General features: G+C 52.0%; 1 protein-coding gene across 6 annotated transcripts in view; it reads left to right on the top strand.

Annotated features, from left to right (window-relative positions):
• Foxp1 (forkhead box P1) overlaps positions 1–17,333 on the top strand; it is a 518,767-nt gene that overhangs the window by 358,341 nt on the left and 143,093 nt on the right. The window contains exon 1 of one of the 6 annotated variants that reach the window (XM_026392658.2): positions 17,122–17,196. The exons of the other annotated variants lie outside the window; for them this stretch is intronic. The gene's annotated coding sequence lies outside the window, so the exon portion shown is untranslated. Of the gene's footprint in view, positions 1–17,121; positions 17,197–17,333 lie in introns of those variants that run through there. 6 annotated transcript variants of the gene reach the window in all.

Here is a 17,333-nt window from a genome sequence, read left to right as displayed (position 1 = left end):
ATAGTGATGGTTCTCGTAGAGAATGGGAAAAGACGTTAGAAATTTGTGCTTGGGGAAGCCAGAGAATGGTTAAGGATCAATTTTCACTCACTGAGATCAAAAAGGTCTCCAGTGAGGGAGCCGAGGGTCGGGTTTCGGGTGGTTGGATCTCTTCCCCCTCCTGCCAGACTGTCTGAAACTTATCTCAAGTATCAGGGTGAAAGGAGAAGTGCGGGGAGACGAAAAGTGTAATAGATATATTTTAGGGACCGAATATGAACTGCTTTTCTAAATGCATATAAGAAGGAGAGTTTACTCCAGATGAGTAGGCTTAATGATGTAATTTTACCATATTAAATCATAATTGCTCTTTAAAAGAAAATACCGATGCACACGTGGCCGCTGCCAGGGTCCCAGCCCGGGCAGCCCCAGAGCATCTTCTTGGTGCCGTGGGTTCCCTGCTGTCTCGCCCCGGAGCCCATCCCTGGCGTTGCTTTGGACATCAGGGGGGCAGAGGGGAAGGAAGGACCGAGAGCCTGAAAAGCGAGTCCAGCCAGCCTCTGTGGCGACTGTGTCTGACCCTCTCCTGCCCGTGGGCAGCAGGCTCCTCTGGGGCTTAGAAATTAGATCATGAACGCCGGGCACGGCACGGGCACCTGCTTCTGGGGAGTCTTTAAAAAAAAAAAAAGAGAGAGAGAGAGAGGAGGAAAGAAATCAGGTCATGTGTTAAGCTGATCTGAGATGTGGGTACCTGGGAGAGTGAGAGACAAAAGCGGTCCAGCTGCTGTGGGTGCTGATAACTATGGGCTTAAACAGTCTGCCTCCTCCTTACATCCCCTTCTCACCAAACAGAGTGGGGAGAAGAAAGAGAGGGGTGAGAACTGCCTCGATTGTGTGTTTGGATGGAGACAGAATTAGGTTCACATCAGCCACTTTGCTTCAACAGAATCCAATTTTACCTGGTGGACAGAACCAGACAGTGGTGTAACCCATCTATGGATTCATCTCCTGGACCCGCCAGTATGAACCTTGTATAACACAACCATGAACTTTTGAATCTCACACACACACACACGCCCTCACACACTCTCAGTGTATCCAGCTGATAAAGGGCATAAGTGTCGTGCTTAAGAATATTTTTATTATCTTTTAGAAATATATTCCTGATCCATAAAGCAGGACATGCCACACTTCATTGAACCTTTTGTAGGATCTTTATTTTTTAAACCAGTATCAAAATAACAATGCAGTCAGGCCAGTCCGTTTGGGATGCTTTCTTATACCGTTATGTTTTCGGAGGCATCCCAGATTTGCAGATGTTAAAATGAAAAAAAAAAAAAAATCACACAACAGTTCACCTTAGAATCTACTGAGTGCCTTGTGTGGCATCCTGGTGAGTCCTAAAGCCACGCCTCACGGGGAGCTGTGAGTGTCCTAGAACTCGCTCCTCTCCTCGTGGTTCACACCACGCCAGTGGGTAGGAGACCCTCCTCCTGCAGTTTTAAAGCACATCTGCTTTGCTCCTTAACCCTGCCTGAACCTCTCTCCCAGCCGACGGCAAACTCAGCAAGGCTTCAAGTCTCCTGCCCTCTCCCAGTGCACCCCACCCCGCCCCTGGCCCAGCCCTGTGAGTCCACTGTGATGGAGCCTCTGAGACGTTCCCAGGCTCTCCTACCGCCCAGGGTGTGGTCTGAGCACTAGTGCAGGGGAGCTCTGCGCTGGGTCGCACCTCTGCCCTAGGCGCTCCCACAGGGTTCCCTCTCCCAGCTCGGGTGCAGACCTCCCCTCACAGAGCCGGGCACCCACGTCTGCCTCCCGCTCTACGCCACGGCAGGGTTCCTGTGGGCCTGTTTGGTGGCTGGATGAAGGAGCACAGGAGACGCACGTTTCCCTTTGGAGTGAGACCGAGGAACTTCGAGTTGCAGGCGTCTGTGATTTTTTTCAAACTACCCAGTTTTCTATTGTATTTCATGTCTTCCCTTATTGATGGACAGGAGGCTTCTGACCGTATCAATTAGACCTTGTTTCCAGACTTCCATCTGTGAGTATTTTCCCAGTGTTGCAGGACTTGCAGGTCACTCCTCTCAGGTCACTGTAGCCTCATCCGACGTTCACGTGACTTTATTTTATCCACCGTTTCTTAGGGTTCCTGAGCGTTTTGCAGTTGTGTTTGAAAATGCGCTCCCACTTGTGGCAGTGTGGGGCCGATCAGTTTTCCTCTAAAAGTATTTAGAAAGAGAATGCCATCAAGGTGAAGGCCCAGGAGAACCTGACCCAGACACCGTCGTTCATTCTTCTGTTTGTTTGGGCAGCAGTGGTGTCGGGGCTGTTGCGGACACAGACGGATACTTGTTTGTAATGTCAGAGAAGTTGTGCTCTACTAGGGAGAAATGTCACATACGTAAGGACACCGATGAGCATAGTGGGCTTTTTTGTTTGTTTTTGTTACCAAGGATTGAAGTCTGGGGCACTTCACCACCACCCCAGCCCTTTTTATGTTTTATTTAGGGTTAGGGTCGCGCTGAATCGCTCAGGCCTCACTAAATCGCCGAGGCTGGCTCTGAACATACGATCCTCCTGCCTCAGCCTCCCAGAGCCACTGGGATCACAGGGGGTGTGCCAGCCTGTTGTTTGTAGGTGGATGCTCTGGAGGGAGCGGGGCTGTCCCGGGAGGAGGGTGGTGAAGCGGCCAGGCTGGCAGGACCACAGAGGGAGAGCCTGTGAGACGGGGGTGAGCGGGTCCCCCTGTGCACACGGGCTTCTGTTCCCAGTGGCTGGGGAGCCTCCAGTGCTGACCAGCAGTGTGTCCTGCAGATCTTTCGCCCTCTGTGGTAGGAGAGATTGGAGGGCAGAAGGGGGAGCAAAGAGAGGACCTTGTAGGAACGCTGTGCCCCTGGCCCGTGGTCGGGTCCAGGGTGAGACCAGCCCCTGTCCACCGAGGAGGAGGCACAGCCTTCTGGAAGCTGCCCTCCAGGTGCCAGGTCGGTGCTACCTGGAGCCTGGAGCCCAGCAGGGCTCAACACAAAGCTGGACAGGGGGCACCTTGGTGCCTGGGCCAGCAAGGAGGGCAGCACCCACCAGAGATGGCCACGGGCTTTGCCTGGCTTGGGAACGGTGCTCAGAGACGGGAGGCCGCCCTTGGGATCGCGGGGTTCCTCGGGCCTGTCTCCCATGTGCTCCTCTCCTGGGGCCTCACCAGAGCGTCAGCTGTCCGGCGGTTTGGCCGTCCTCGGGTCCCTCTTGCTGGCGGTCCTGGCCTTGACCCAGTTGCACATTCTAAGCTGAGTGTCTGAGTTCCGGGGGAAGGAGGCCCCTAGAGGAGGCTGAGCACCAGGAAGGGTTTTTCTGAGTTGGAAGAGTGGCTGCTTGCCTGCAGGGCCACGTGGACCTTTCCTGGGGAGCCACCAGCACCTGTGGCCCAGCCAGCGGTAGGTGTTCTCACAGTCACTGTGCTGCTTTCCCCTCTGGGTGCCCCTCGGGGGAGGGCACGGTTCCCTTGAAGACGTGCAGGGCAGCCAGCCCTGGGAGCAGGCCTGGTGTGGCCCAGGCACGTGTTAACGTGACGACGTCCACGTTTGGCATTGGAACCAATCTCCCTCATCTCACCGCAGGAACAGCCCCCGGCTTCGCAGGTCTACCCCCGGTGGCTCAGTAGCACCAACTGCAGGTCCTGGAAGATGTCACCCTCCCGTGGCATCATTAGTCACAGAGTTGAAACCATGGCCCTGAAGAGCGGCTTCCTCCCGAGGCCCTAGACCATGGCCACTCCCTGTTCTCCTGGGTGCTCAGGACACAGCCCCACCTGGGCTCCTGGCCGGCCTTTCTCTCCTCCAAGGCAGTCGCCCCAATGCTCCTTTCTCCCTAACCTGGGGTGAAAGCTGTCATTCCTGATGGCGGTGTGCTCCCTGCTGGGAGGACGGGTTTTAAATGACATCCCCAGAAAGGGACTGTGCACAGAAGGTACGAGCACCCTCGTCACCCCACCGGGAACAACAGGCCAGGCCCAGCTGATAGAGGGTGAGGACTTGGACAGAGGTGTCACCACAGAAGGAGCCCCGCAGGTGGGAGTGTCGGGAGGAGTTGTTCCCAGTCAGCAGATGGTGGGGAAGGCCAAGGGAAGCCATGTGGGAAGGAAAGGCCCCAGGACCAGAGTGCCCTGTGCTTGTGGAAAGGGCCGGGAGAGAGCCCAGTCTCCTGCTTCGCTGGTGGGATCATAAAACTGTGCGGCCACCTTGCAGAAATGACCGTCCAGCTACCAGGGCTCCTGCAGCCGAGAGGCAGGCTGTGAGCTCAGGCAGGTGTCCAGGTGGAGGACCTGTGCACATGTCCTCAGAAGCCTCATTCGCAGCTGCCCCTGGCTGGACTCGGCCCATGTAGGCCTGGGTAGGGGGATGGACAGACAGGCTGGGGGAGCTCTGTGCAGGTCGACCGTGTCCAGCAGGAACGGGGAAGCAGCTTGGACAGTCTCGGGGACAGTGTGGTGAGTGACAGAGCCCTGAGGACAGCACACGGCACAGTCCCTCATGCAGGGGCATCCCTGAGAGTTCTCAGCACTTGTGAGGGACACTCAGACGTGGCCCTGGGGCTGGGGCAGGGGCATCCCAGTCTGGGATGGCACATAGAGGAGGTGTTAAGCCACTCCGGCTCCCGATGGTGCTGGCGACGTGAATCTGTACACGTGTTCCAGTGCGTGGACACGCCCCCCCCCCAAGAGCCCAACTTGTGAGGCCAAACCCGGGCTGACCTGCAGGCTCTGCCTGTGGCTCGAGACTCGTGTGTGCTCTTGGCACCCTGCCTACTCTTTCCGGAGGCCTTCTCCCTGACCCTCTGGCGGAAACCGCTTACCCTTTACGCTCTTCCAGAAGTGGGATCCTCTTTGCTGGTTTTGCCCAAAATCCTGCTAGTAAACCAAGGGTTTAAGGCCCGTGCACAATAATCTCCCCTCCTCCTTGGGATATGTTCCACAACCCCTAGTAGAGGCCCAGAAGTGTAGATCCTACCAGTGCCTTCATACCCTGCCCGTGGTAACGGTTCACTCACTAATCAGGTATGTTCAGAGATTAACAATGATTAAAAATAGAACAATTGTAACAACATACTGTGATAAAAGTTCAGATATCACTGTACTTTTTGCCTTTTTATTTAAAGGAAGCATTTTGCAGCTTATTTTTGGCATATCGGAATTGCCAGCATTGCTGTTCTCACACTTTGGGGCCAGTAGTGTGTAGAATCAGGGCTACTTCAGTACAAGTACTGCAGTTCCCTGACCATTGATCTGATAACCGAGATAGCTACTCGTGATTAATGGGCAGGTAGTGTATACAGTGTGGATACACTGAACACAGGGAGGGCCTACATCCCAGGCAGAGTGGCATGAGATCTCACACTACTCAGAATGCCATGCAGTTGAAACTTATGACCTCCTTCTTCTCAAAATATCCCATTTAATATTCCTGACCATAGTTGCCCACAGGTAATTGAAACCAAGAAAAGCAAAACTATGAATAAGGTCAGGGAGAGGGATAAACTTTTTCTCCCCTTTACTAAAAATAGTAGAGCTTAATGGCAAGAACGTGGCTGTGGAGGAGTCCCTCACTGTCTGGTCCTCAGACGGGTCGTGGCGTGCATGGAAAGGCATTAGTGGTCAACCCTGGCGTCATTTATCTTTATATATTTACTGAGCCCCATCTACCAGATCACCTTGGGGAATCACAGACTCTCTGGGGGGATATTGGTGCCTACTCCGCACTCCACAGCAGTGGTAAGAGTACAGTATAGTGTGTGGGGGGAGCGGGGAGGGACTTACGGAGAGCCAGGTACTGTCCTCAGAAAATCTCATGGTCCTCACTTCTCCCGACAAGAGTAAAGCACAGTGTCACTGTCATCCCCACCCCCCAGGTGACAAAGCTGGTGGGGAGTGGAGAGGTCAGCAGTAGAGCTGGGACTGGACACAAGTCTCCTCTCCACCTCCTGAAGACTAGGCTGGGGTGGAGCGCAGGTGGGCTGCACCCCCCCGCCGGCTGCTGCGCCCTCTGTCCACTCTTCCCCGGGGCCTTGTTCCCATCCTGGTGTGGGCGTGCGGTGCTTTCTCTTCCCTGGCCAAGGGCGGGCCCGTCTTTGTGTGTTGGGCTTTACTAGAGCAGGTGTTGGAGTAACTGTGAGGGAAGCGCGTCCTTCCCACCGGCTCAGGAAGGAAGCCGTAGGGGTGTGAGCCACCACTGGTGTGTGCCGGTTCTGAAGGTGTTTTACCCAGGTTCTCCTCACCACCCCCCAGGCCCGTAGCCCTGTTTCTACAGAGGAGCCCAGTGAGGCCCAGAGGGCAGTAGCACCTGGGCAGCCATGTTGGCCGCTGAGCCCTGGGCTGCACACTCGGCCCCACCCTTCCCCTCTCCGCCCTCCCCGTGTGTCCCTATCCATTAAATGGGAGAAGCGCATTCCTCTAACCTAGGCACAGGGGACAAGATTCAGTCCATTTCCACATGCATTCGGTTTTTGTTGCCGCATGGCACCAGTTTAGCCGCTTAAACAACTGAGCCTGAGCTCACAGTCCGGCTGGAATGGAGCTGCCCTGGGTGCCTGTCCACAGGCCCTGGAGGAGAATCGGCCTCCGAGCTCATTCTGGGGGCTAGGACTGAGGTCCCGTCCCCTGGCTGGCTGTCAGCCTGGGCTGCCCTTAGCCCTGGGGGCTCCTGCATTCCTGCCACAGGACCTCCTCCCCCACAGAGCCACAGTGCCACAAGAAGCCTTCCTGGTGCTTCCTGTCCCTGTCGTCCTGGGGCTCTGCCCTCCCGATGCCAATTCGAAGGGCTCGCGGTTCTTCCAGGCGCGGGCAGATAAGCAGCTCTTATGAGGTCAGCTAACCTAGGGCCTCAGAGAGGATGGCCAAGCCGTTTCACGCAGCCGACGTTGGTGTTTGATTGTCTGGGAAAGGTGCTGGCCGGGTGCAGAGTGGGGAACATGGTACCTGACGGCCTTGAGAAAGGCCAAGACACAGACGGGCCACCTCCAAGGCGTTTCCGTTCCAATCACCTGGAGTCTCCTGGGTCTTTATGGGATCTCTTGGTTTGGGGCTTCTGCTGGTAGGATGCACCTTCAGTCACCAGGTCGCTGGTTGGAAAGCATCTTGGGATTTGTGTTTCCCTCTGCTTCACGGCAGCTGGGGGAGGAAGGCGGGCGCTGGCCGAGCCCCACAGTCCTGTGTCCCTGGTGTCCAACAAGCTCCCCGCCCCCTGAGCATAGCCACATGCTGGCGTTCATCTGAACCTCTGTGCCCCATCTTCCAGAACCTTCTCTCTGCTCCTTGGCTGTTTGATTCCTTCTTTAATTTGGGGTTGCATCTTAAATATGTCCGTAGATGAATCCCCAGGTGGACTTATCAGAATAGGCTAGAGACGAGGCGTTGGGTGAAGCTCTCGATGCTTCCTAGGTCACGGCCCCTACTCGTCTCCAGGTGCGCTGATGACCTTCGTCCTAACTCTACCGCCCACCAGATGGTGGTGTGACCAGAGGAAGCACCAGGCTGGCCACTCTCCCTCAGAGGCCCGGTGTGTAGACCTGCTCAGACAACGTAGACCGCAATACTCGTGTTGGGTGGGTGTGTAAGTAGTGGGTGTGAACCTGATGCCTGAGCGTGGGCTTCGGTCCTGTTTGTTTTGAGGTACGGCTTGACCACAAGGTCAGTGCTGACACCCCTGACCAGCAGTCCTAAAGCTCCTAGGGAGAGGAGAAGATGCTACCAAGGACCAGGGCCAAGAGGAGCAGTGTCCAAATTGTCCCGCTGAGCATGCGGTGCCTCTGAGGGAGGTGGCCTTGAGTTTCCATGTCTTGGGGTATCTGCTGATCGGGTGTTGGTTTGTTGGCACTTTTTTTTTTGGTACCAGGGATTGAACTCTGGGGCACTCGACCACTGAGCCCCATCCCCAGCCCTATTTTGCATTTTATTTAGAGACAGGGTCTCCCCAAGTTGTTTAGCGCCTCGCTAAGTTGCTGAGGCTGGCTTTGAACTTGTGGTCCTCCTGCCTCAGCCTCCTGGGCCACTGGGATTACAGGTGGCGCTTTTTCATGTCCTGCTTGGATGCCCGTTTCCTCCCAGTGCTTTACCAGCTCCACTCTGACTTTCCTCTGAAGCTTTGCCTTCACCTCCAAGCAGACAGAGTGACCAGGGGCCCACTAGAAGCCACTCTGTGTTGGGCCAGAGAGTCACCCAGACTAAACCTAGGTGTTTTTTGTTTTGTTTTTTTAATTTTCTCATTTTTCTCTTGGTGCTTTATAGTTGACATCGTGACTGAACCTGGTTTTCCTCCTCTGTAGGATGGGTGGCTGATGCCCACCTGGACAGGTTCCTGGAAGGCCCAGGGTAGGGAATGCAAATGCCTCCCACACTGAGGCTGATGGAGGCGTGTCCATCCCCGTTACCTGGATGAGCAGGGCTCTGCAGGTCTGCTGTGGCATTCAGACGCTCCCCCTCACCACTAATGGTCACTGAAGATCATTTTTCAAAAAACGTTAGAGGGGCCATGAAGGTGTAGCTCAGTGGGTGAGTGCTTACCTAGTGTGTGCAAGGTCCTCAGTATGGTTCCCACCACCCAGGAAAAAGATCAAGTCGATTTTAGGATCCTTGGAAATACTGGATTTGATTTTTATCATCATATCTTAAGTGAGTAAAATAGCATTTCTATAACTGTGATTCGGAAGTCCTGGAGAGCCCCTGGGTTTTTCTCATGGACTGCAGTTAGCATCTTATCACAGCTGTTTTGAAGTGCTGGTTCTTGTCCAGTCTGGGGAGCATCGTCTCCCTGTCCCCTGGCACATGCTGTGGAAGCCGTCTGACCAGGATGCCTTGTGTCTGTCCAGCCCCATTTGCGTTTCTCGCCCTCCCTGGTGCAAGGGCTCTCTGGGCCTGGCTTGGGCTGACCAGTGCTGCAGCCTCCCTGGTTCCCGGGAGCTTACTGCCGTGAAGCCAGAAGCTTCTCCCTCTCTGTCAGGCTTGGCCACATTTCCAGTGCGGCCCTCTGGGGACAATGCAGGCAGTGAGGATCAATTAGCATTTCTTCTTTCCCTCACCACTCCAAGAGGACACAGGCAGGGGATTCTCTGTGCAGGTTCAACAGCTCCAGCAAACGGGAGGAGCCGAGGCCGTGGGTGCTGTGAAGACCCATCCTGGGCATCCTTTCTCCCCGGGAGCAGTGTTTCTGTCTTTCCATGTATTTTGCCTGCCTTTTAATTCACGGCGTGTGATTTAGAGAAGTCAGAGCGTCGCATTACAGTGGTGTCAATCGGTCTGTCTGATTTGATTCTAGCATCGCATGCCCAGAAAGGAGGCCAGGAGCCTGCTCTGCCCCCGGTTAGCTGGGAGAGCCCAGCAGTTGACCCCAGGGTGCTAGAGATGCCCCCGTTTCCTGTCCTGTAAAATGGAGCTACTTGCTTCTTCTAATAAAAAGACCTTTCCTATAGATGTGAAAAAGGAAATTTAAATAGTATGCAAATGCTTTTATTTTGATTTTGGTTCTGGCCCGAGTCGACATGTGAGACCACGTTCTGAGTTGCCGGCATCCTTCCTGTTTCGGGTAGTCTGTGAAAGTGATTATAGGTAATAAATATCTTTTTTTTTAAACTTATTGCAGAGGCAGTTTTTCCACCATTAATGAGGGTAATTTGACTTGGTTGAAGAATTGCAGTTCTTAAGAATTAATGCAGTAATCCAATTCAGAGATTTAAAGAGATCTAAGATTTTTCACAGGTCGCGTGCTAGTGAATGTGCTCCTATCACATAGCAGCTAATGGGCTTGAACGCCAGTCTGTCATTTACCGCTCCTCGCCGCACAGACGCTTTGCCCTTGGTGCCGAGTCTAGTTTCCAGCACTGCGGATTATTTAGCAGGGTGGTGTATTTGTAACACTTGGGAGAGATAGTATCCCATTTCCCACAGCCACTAATTACTGTAAAAAACTGGGGTTATCTTTCTTAATTACATGTTCGAATCCTAATCTGCAGAGGTCTGAGAACGATCAGGCTCAGAAGAGCTGCCTTCTTGCCTTGCTTTCTCGGATGAGGGTCTGCTAGTTTTTTAAAACGTATTTTAAAAACTAATTCATGGATCGTTGCGTTCATGCACGTAGGTTGATTCTCAGGAGTGCAGAGGGTTAGGTGTGTCGTGTCCCCAAAGCTGCGTTTTTGATCGTGAGGTGTTATAAACAGCTAAGGATGGTGTCTGAAGGCTGATTCCTGCCGGATGTTGAGAATGCTCTTATTTCCTGATCTCATTACATCCCTTGATAATCCTGTTTTGAGGCCCTTGGAAGCGCTGCGTCTCTCCACGTGTTTCCCGGTCAGCATGGCTGGGCTGTTCCTGGGAACCTCTGGTCCTCAGTTAGAGAAGGGATGGTGTGCAGTGCCGAGGGGTGTCTGCAGCACAGGGAGAGATCTTCCCAGTACCAGGAGCCACCTGCTCACGTCTGGAGGCCGCACTTGCTTCTAAGAACCCTGGAAAGACAAACAAATAGCCGAGGGTCACTGCAGGGCCATCTCGTGCCTTGTGCTGTCCTCGAAGACCTGCCTGAAAGGTAATCAATTTTGAAACCACCCACTTGCCACACTCAACGGGAGGAGGGACAGCCTGGAGGTGGAGCTCGCCGGACACCTAGAGCTGTACCTTGGTGGAAGTCTGTGTCTTCCAGGACAAAACAAGGTAGAAAGCTCTCGGATGTTTTTAGTCAGTTGGGGGAACCTTCTAGAATCTTTTGTCAGTCACTCAGGGGGTAGATTCCCAGCAGACCCACTTGAAGGCAAGGATCCTGTGGCAGGCTGGGTTCTGTTTGTTTGTTTATTGGTGGTGTGGGCAATGGCAAGAGTTTGCAGAGCTCAAACTCCCAAACTGGACAGGCACAGCTGGAGAGCAGATCAGTTACCAACCAAGAATCCTCATTTCCAAAGAGAAGCGGCCATTTCTGGAGCCTCCAGGAAACAGCAGGCCTCTGAGGCCTCCAGAAGCACTCACAGTGTGGTGCCAACGGACCCTCTCCTCTGCTGGGACCAAGGTCTGACCACACTGTGTGCGGTTGCTGTTCTGCAGGGTGGCGGGGCTGGGCTGGCCAGGAGGCACAGAAATCAAGGCACATGACGGATAGAGCAAAATGTCAGTTGGAGGGACAGAGACCAAAAGGAGGGCCGCTCATCTGAGGGTCAGTCGACCTCTCTGAGGAGGGCTCATCCATCAGAAAGCCCGCTTGCCCACTCCTTCCCCCTTGCCTTCCATCTCCATCCCTGCCAAGGATAGATGGCCCTCATCCTGCTCACGCTATTAACAAAGGGAGTGTTTCCTAAAGGAAGCCCAGCCCTGCAAGTTGCAGCCCGGCCCTGGAGCTGAAGGCAGCGTGGGTCACAGAGAACCAGGCAGCAAACGCGACTTCCCTGATGTCCTGCCACCCAAGGGGCAGGCCTAGTTGAGTCTCTTTTTTTTCCATCAGTCATCTATTTTTTTTTTAAATGTTGCATTTCCCCGAGAAAGAAAAATAGATTTTAAAATGTAAAAACCTGTTCTTCAATTGAGTATGCAAAAATCTCATTGCAGTATTTATTCCAAACCTGCTCTCATAATGTTCAGTGAAGGAGAAAACAGCAAAAAAACAGTTGTTGATGGACTTAGCACAGAACTGGATTAAATAAGCATTAGTCTGCAGAAGCTGATTACAGGAATATGAAAATGCAGTATCTTAATGGTACATATTTTTATGTGGCAGCTCAGTTGCCTTTCATTTCGCAGCTAATATGTCTATTCTTATGAGTCATTTACTTCTTTAATTACCTTTTGCAGGCAAGGCACCATGGTATATTAATGTGAATGATTTTTACTGCCAGTTTATCATACAATGCCCCAGAAGTTGAAAGGCGTAATTGACTTGGAAGAACAGCACATGAAGGAAACAATATTTAGCTGACAGTTTTCCTTGTACCCTCTGTTGACGTTTATGAGTTTACACTGTGCTAAAGGAGTAATAAACACAATTTTCTTTCAATAACAAGAAAGGGTAGCTTCTAAAATACATTTGTGGAAAACACATTTGTTCATTTCTTGAATAATACGAAAATAACACATTTCCGGTGATAAGACCTCTCGGATTGCCAATTGAATTAAACCTTTCAAAGTGCATTTATAACCTGTCTCAGAGCATTAGGAGATAGATATTAGGATTCATGTGATCGGATCGGTCTAATGAATATTTAAATTACAGACAGATTTGGGGAAGTCGAGTTTAAATCTGGGTGTTGGGGTGGGACTGTGGTGGAGGGGGCTTCCAACTTCCCGAGGCGGGAAAGGAGCTTGGGAATTGGAAGTGGGGTGGAGGGGGACTTGGAAGGCAGAGACTGTGGGCACAGTTGGGAAGAATACAATCAAGGAGGCAGCGCCCAGCCAACCCTTTCAAGGTCTGGCCTTGGCATTGGTGACACGCAGTCCTGGCTGGGCCCTTCTGTCAGGAAATCTGGGCCCTGTGGTGTAGCTGTCACCTCTGCAGGCCCCCTGGTCCCCAGTCCTGGGTCCTCCCTCTATGTAGAGGGAGTCCAGCTTCTCGCAGTTTCCTGGATTGTTTGCAGTCCTGTCCTCTGCCCCCTCATGAAAGTTTTCTAGCCGTTTGTTGCTGAGCTGGTGGTGTGCAAGGCCAGCGTCTCCAAACAGAGTTCTGGCCTGCCGTAAAGGGAACCTGTCAGCTCAGCATAGCTCCGCTGACCCTCCAGCGCCCAGGGCAGCTCTCGGTACCAGGCACTCTCCGCGGAGAGCGTTCAAAGGGGAACTGTCTGGGGGCCAGCTGGTGGGGGCTTGTTTACTTTTCTCTCTGTTTTCCTGTCCCAGACCTGGACCAGTTTATACTTCATCTTTAAATGGATACTGTCCTCCTCCTTCCTCAGGGGAGGGGCGTGACCTCTTCTTGGTGAATTGCAACTTTAGGACAAGATGTAAATCCTGTGGGACTCCAAGGACTTCCTGTGCAGGTACTCCCGCTGGCTGCCTGGATTCGCCCCCCAGTGTGTGGGCACAAATGGTTCAGGCAGAGAAGCACCCAGATTCATTACTTAGCCCGTGGAATGATATTTTTTTCATACCTTTTGGGGACTTGTTTTCTACTACTTTTGCAATTTCTGTCGCGTCTTCTGAAGTCAACAGAGAGCACAACTTGAAAGCCCAGCGGCGCTCCCTGCTCTGTGGGGTCCTACTGTCCTCTCCCCCAGGTCCCTTTGCCTTCAGCTGCCCAGTGCCCCCTGGAAAAGGGGACAGAGTTGGTGCTGGCAGTCATGTTTCCTTGGCTATGCGTGAACGTTCCCTGTGTGTAGCTCCCGTGTGCGTGCACACACGTGTCTTCATGTGCTCTCTCTGCGTGCACACCTGTGCTTGTGGGTGTCGGGTGGCCTGGTGGGCCTCGGAGCCTGTTTCCTGTGTGGCACTGGTCACATTTGTGCCCCGTTATGAGAACCGTGGGGAGCTATCACTAAACATCCGTGTCCATGCCAGGTCATTAAAATATCCAGGGACAATGGCTCCGGTCACCAAGTAACCACTTCAGCCTCTGTCCAGGCCACTCTGGCCCCTGCAGATGAGAGGCAGGTTCCAGTCCCACAGAGCGTCAGAGCAGAGCCTCAGAGAGCATGGGCATTGTTCTGAAGCTCCCGCGTGAGAGGCTGGCTCAACCTGAACTGCAGTCACTGTGTACGGGAACAGGAATTCCATAAATGGAGGGGAGGGGAGCAGGAGCCTTCCCCTTTAAGGGACCAGGAGGATTACAGTATGAGAAACACTCCATTTAAAATTTAAATGAATGCACTTACTTGGAAATACCATGGAGTCATAATCTGTTTGTAAGGTGACTGACATATAAAGTGCTTTTTTGTTTTAAAGTTAAAGAAAAAAAAAAAGCGAATTCGGGGTGAGGTTGCCCGTGTAAATGTCAGGTGTAGTATAACCTGTGCTCAATCCGGGAGGCAAGCAAATAACCTTGGTATTTAGGACCCTGACGTTGAGAACATGCAATTGTATTTTGTTGTGTCTTTTTTTTTTTCTTTTTTTAAGAGGACTACATTAAGAGGTCACCTATTAGCTGAGCTTGTGCTGAGACCAGGCCGCTCTGTCTATTAAATTCCAACCACTGTGTAAACATGGCAGTGTTGTTCTAGGTCCACCATGGCCACGGGATCAGGTTTCACCTGCCTGCACCTCTTCAAGCAATTAGAGCAATTAGCATGCAGCCATTCACATTCAGGGATTCAAGGTCCAGGGTGACATTCAAGTCCAGGAGAGTCTGAAAGGCAGAGAGAGGAGGCCCAGAGCCGACTTCCATCCCAGGGCCCTGAGCTGAGGATTTCTCCTTTAAAGACGGCAGCTCTTTAATGATGTTTTTGTGAGGTTTTAAAATGATATATCAGAAGTTGTTTATATCAAAAAAACCCAGCAGTCATTTAATTATACTAATGAAGGTCTTTATATGTGGCAGGAAAAAAAAAGCTGGAGACAGCCGGCCCTGTGACATGGAGTGTCACTTTGTGCATGGGGTGGGGGGTCACCCTTTGCAGAGGGAGAGCCTGTTCTGCAGTGTGCAGGGAGTTTACATTTCACTTTTACAGTAAGCCACACTGTTGGGGGTAACTGCCACAGCTACAGCAACATGGGAGGTTCACGGTGGAGGATTTGGAGAGTAAGTGTTGAAAGCAACTACTTTTTTTTTTTAAAGGTGAGAGAAGAATAGCGGAGACTTGAACAGATTGAACTGATACTGTTTAAAGCAAAATCACCAACTTCATCTAGCACATTGCATTGTTGTAGAGGCAGGACAGAAGGTGACTTTTAAAAAGTACCGGGCTGAGAATCTAGTAGGGTGTTTGCTTTCTGTTTGTTTAGTTGTTTTTTTTTTTTTTTTCTCCCACATTTGTAACTTAGTTACCCAGGAATCTTGTTTGCACAAGGCTAACCCTAAACTGATTACAGCTTTTAAAATTGGGTTGTACATTTTTAAATCCATATCTCAGTGATGGTTTATTATGCCAAAAAAAATGGGGGGGGGCGGGGGACAGGGAGAAGTGCTAATTTTAAATAGCCAAGCATTCCACAAAACAGTTCTTGCTTTGCCGTCCCGTGACAACCGCAGGCTGCATCCTACTGTGGAGTCCTGTTGTCCTTTAACCTGGAGCTGCTTGTTCCCATCAGTGTTGGTGAGCACACAGCTCTAAGGACAAAACTCTGTGGAGAAGCACCTTTTCATTATGTGCTCTGACTTTAATTAAAATGAGAGGCTTTGTAAAAAAAAAAAAAAAAAAAAAGTAATTGTATGCCTCTAAGAAAGTTCTGGTAAACATTCCTTTAAGGTATTGCCCTGGTTGGCTTAGGCGCTACTGGGTGGGCAGCAGGGACCCATCCGAGGGACGGAGGCCGCTGCCTGTCTGCAGGACGAAGGAGCCCTTTGCAGGGAGCTGGGCTGCTAGGTGCTCCCAGGCGCCATCTCTAGCTCCTTGGAGCCCTGCCAGGAGAAGTGTGTGTCCTGACCGCCCACTTCCCAGGTTCTCGCCTTCTGATCCTGCATCACAGGGCGGAAGCTGGGGTGTCGGTAGAACACGGCATGTGGGCACTGAGCAGCAGCCTCCTGCTCTCCTGCCCTGGAAACCATTGCTAGGAAGTCATGGCCAGGACTGGGACTGGACCGGAGGCCAGGGGAGCAACTGCATTGGCCACTCCACCCTCCTGGAGGGGCAGGGTGGGCGGGGGCTCCAGGCTCCAAGGGAGGGGAGGCAGTGGACCAGATTGGCCCCATTTCTCCCCCAGCCTGGTCCTCTGTTTCTACGATCTGCCTTTTGAACTGTTTTTGTGGCTGATCAGTTCCACCTAATGTGTCTCTTGATTTCTGTATTGTAATACTCAGGCGACATGCTGTTCTCTTCATTTTTATAAGCTTTAGATGCTTCTGCCTGTCATATTCCGGCGGTTTATCTTCGGCGTCTGGATTTGCTTTCAGACTTGAATGTCTGTCAAGCTGCCGTTGCTTTGAATGTGAGATCAAAAGAAGATGAATTCCAGTAAAAAATTTCCTTCCATGAAGAAAAGATGGGGGCCTATGTAAACACCCATGACAGCTCCCAATGAGTTATTTTAGCCGAGTATCGGCACCTGCGTGACAGGCCGTCCAGTACACATGCTCGGTGACATATCGGTGGCTTCTGTGGCAGAGGAGCAGAGCAGTTTGCAGGAGCCCTCTCTTCCTCCTTTTTCCCCCTGAACATGGCTGTTCGGCTCTCCTTCCTCTCTCTCCAGCCAACCTTCTGGGCCTCCTGCGGTGGGCTTTTCCTCCGGGTACCTGTCGAGTCCCTCGGGTGACAGAAGACAGGCCTTGGGTGCTGAGTTGGAGAGGTTAAGGAGAGTTCGGGTAGGCCAGGCAGGCATCTGAGATAAGCAGGGAGCCGGTGGCTGGCAGAGACAGAGACTGTGAAGGAACAGCAGCAGGATCAAGGGCACGTCCCTGGAGTGCAGGGATGATGAGCTCTTTAAAATGCACATTGCAGAATCCTCCAAAGTCTGCAGAACCTGAATTTCCTTTCTTTCCTTTTCTTTCTTTCTTTCTTTCTTTCTTTCTTTCTTTCTTTCTTTCTTTCTTTCTTTCTTTCTTTCTTTCTTTCTTTCTTTCTTCTTTTTTTTTTCTTTAAGCATCCTGCCTATGTAAATGTCACTACAAAAATATCTCAAGAGCAGGTTTCCCGAAACCCTGTTGGTGTGTGTGTGTCTCTGCCTGCGTGAGCGAGTTTGGCGGGGCTGGCTCCAGCCAGGGCACACTTGGTGCACCATGTTGCTGCTTGTAGACCCGGAGTGATTTAGAGACGCGCAGCATTAATAGATTTCTTTAAGTGCTAACTTTGAAAATTACCTACAAGCTCCAACTGATCTTTCAACTTTGAAAGTGAAGAATTACTTGAGGAATTCTTGTGGTTTCTTTGTCATTTGGTGAGAGCCCAGCCAGCTACCGTGGAGGCAGAGCCGGGAGGTTGCCTACAAAGGGCAGAGTTCCAGTGTGCGCTCTCCTCCAGCGAGCTTCAGCCGCTCAGCACTTCCTGTTTATTCAAACATCTTTTTTAACCACTCGGCAACCCCCGCTTCAACAGAAACAGCCAGAACCCATCTACAGCAAGAAGACGGAAATCCAAAGGCAGGCAGTGCGAGCTCCCTCCGTCAAACTCCTCATTTTCTCTGTAAGTGTCTAGAGGAAAAAAAAAAGGACCGTTGTTGCTGGGTTGAACTTTTAAAGGAGGGATCCGTGCTTCTCAGAAGGTGTGAGCCGGGCAGAGAGGGTGCTCCAAGTGGTTTACTGCCTGCTCCCCCCACTCTG

This window comes from Urocitellus parryii, chromosome 16, assembly GCF_045843805.1.
Source record: "Urocitellus parryii isolate mUroPar1 chromosome 16, mUroPar1.hap1, whole genome shotgun sequence".
In the NCBI taxonomy this organism is placed as follows: Eukaryota; Metazoa; Chordata; class Mammalia; order Rodentia; family Sciuridae; genus Urocitellus; species Urocitellus parryii.
This window is presented reverse-complemented; position numbering and strand designations above follow the sequence as displayed.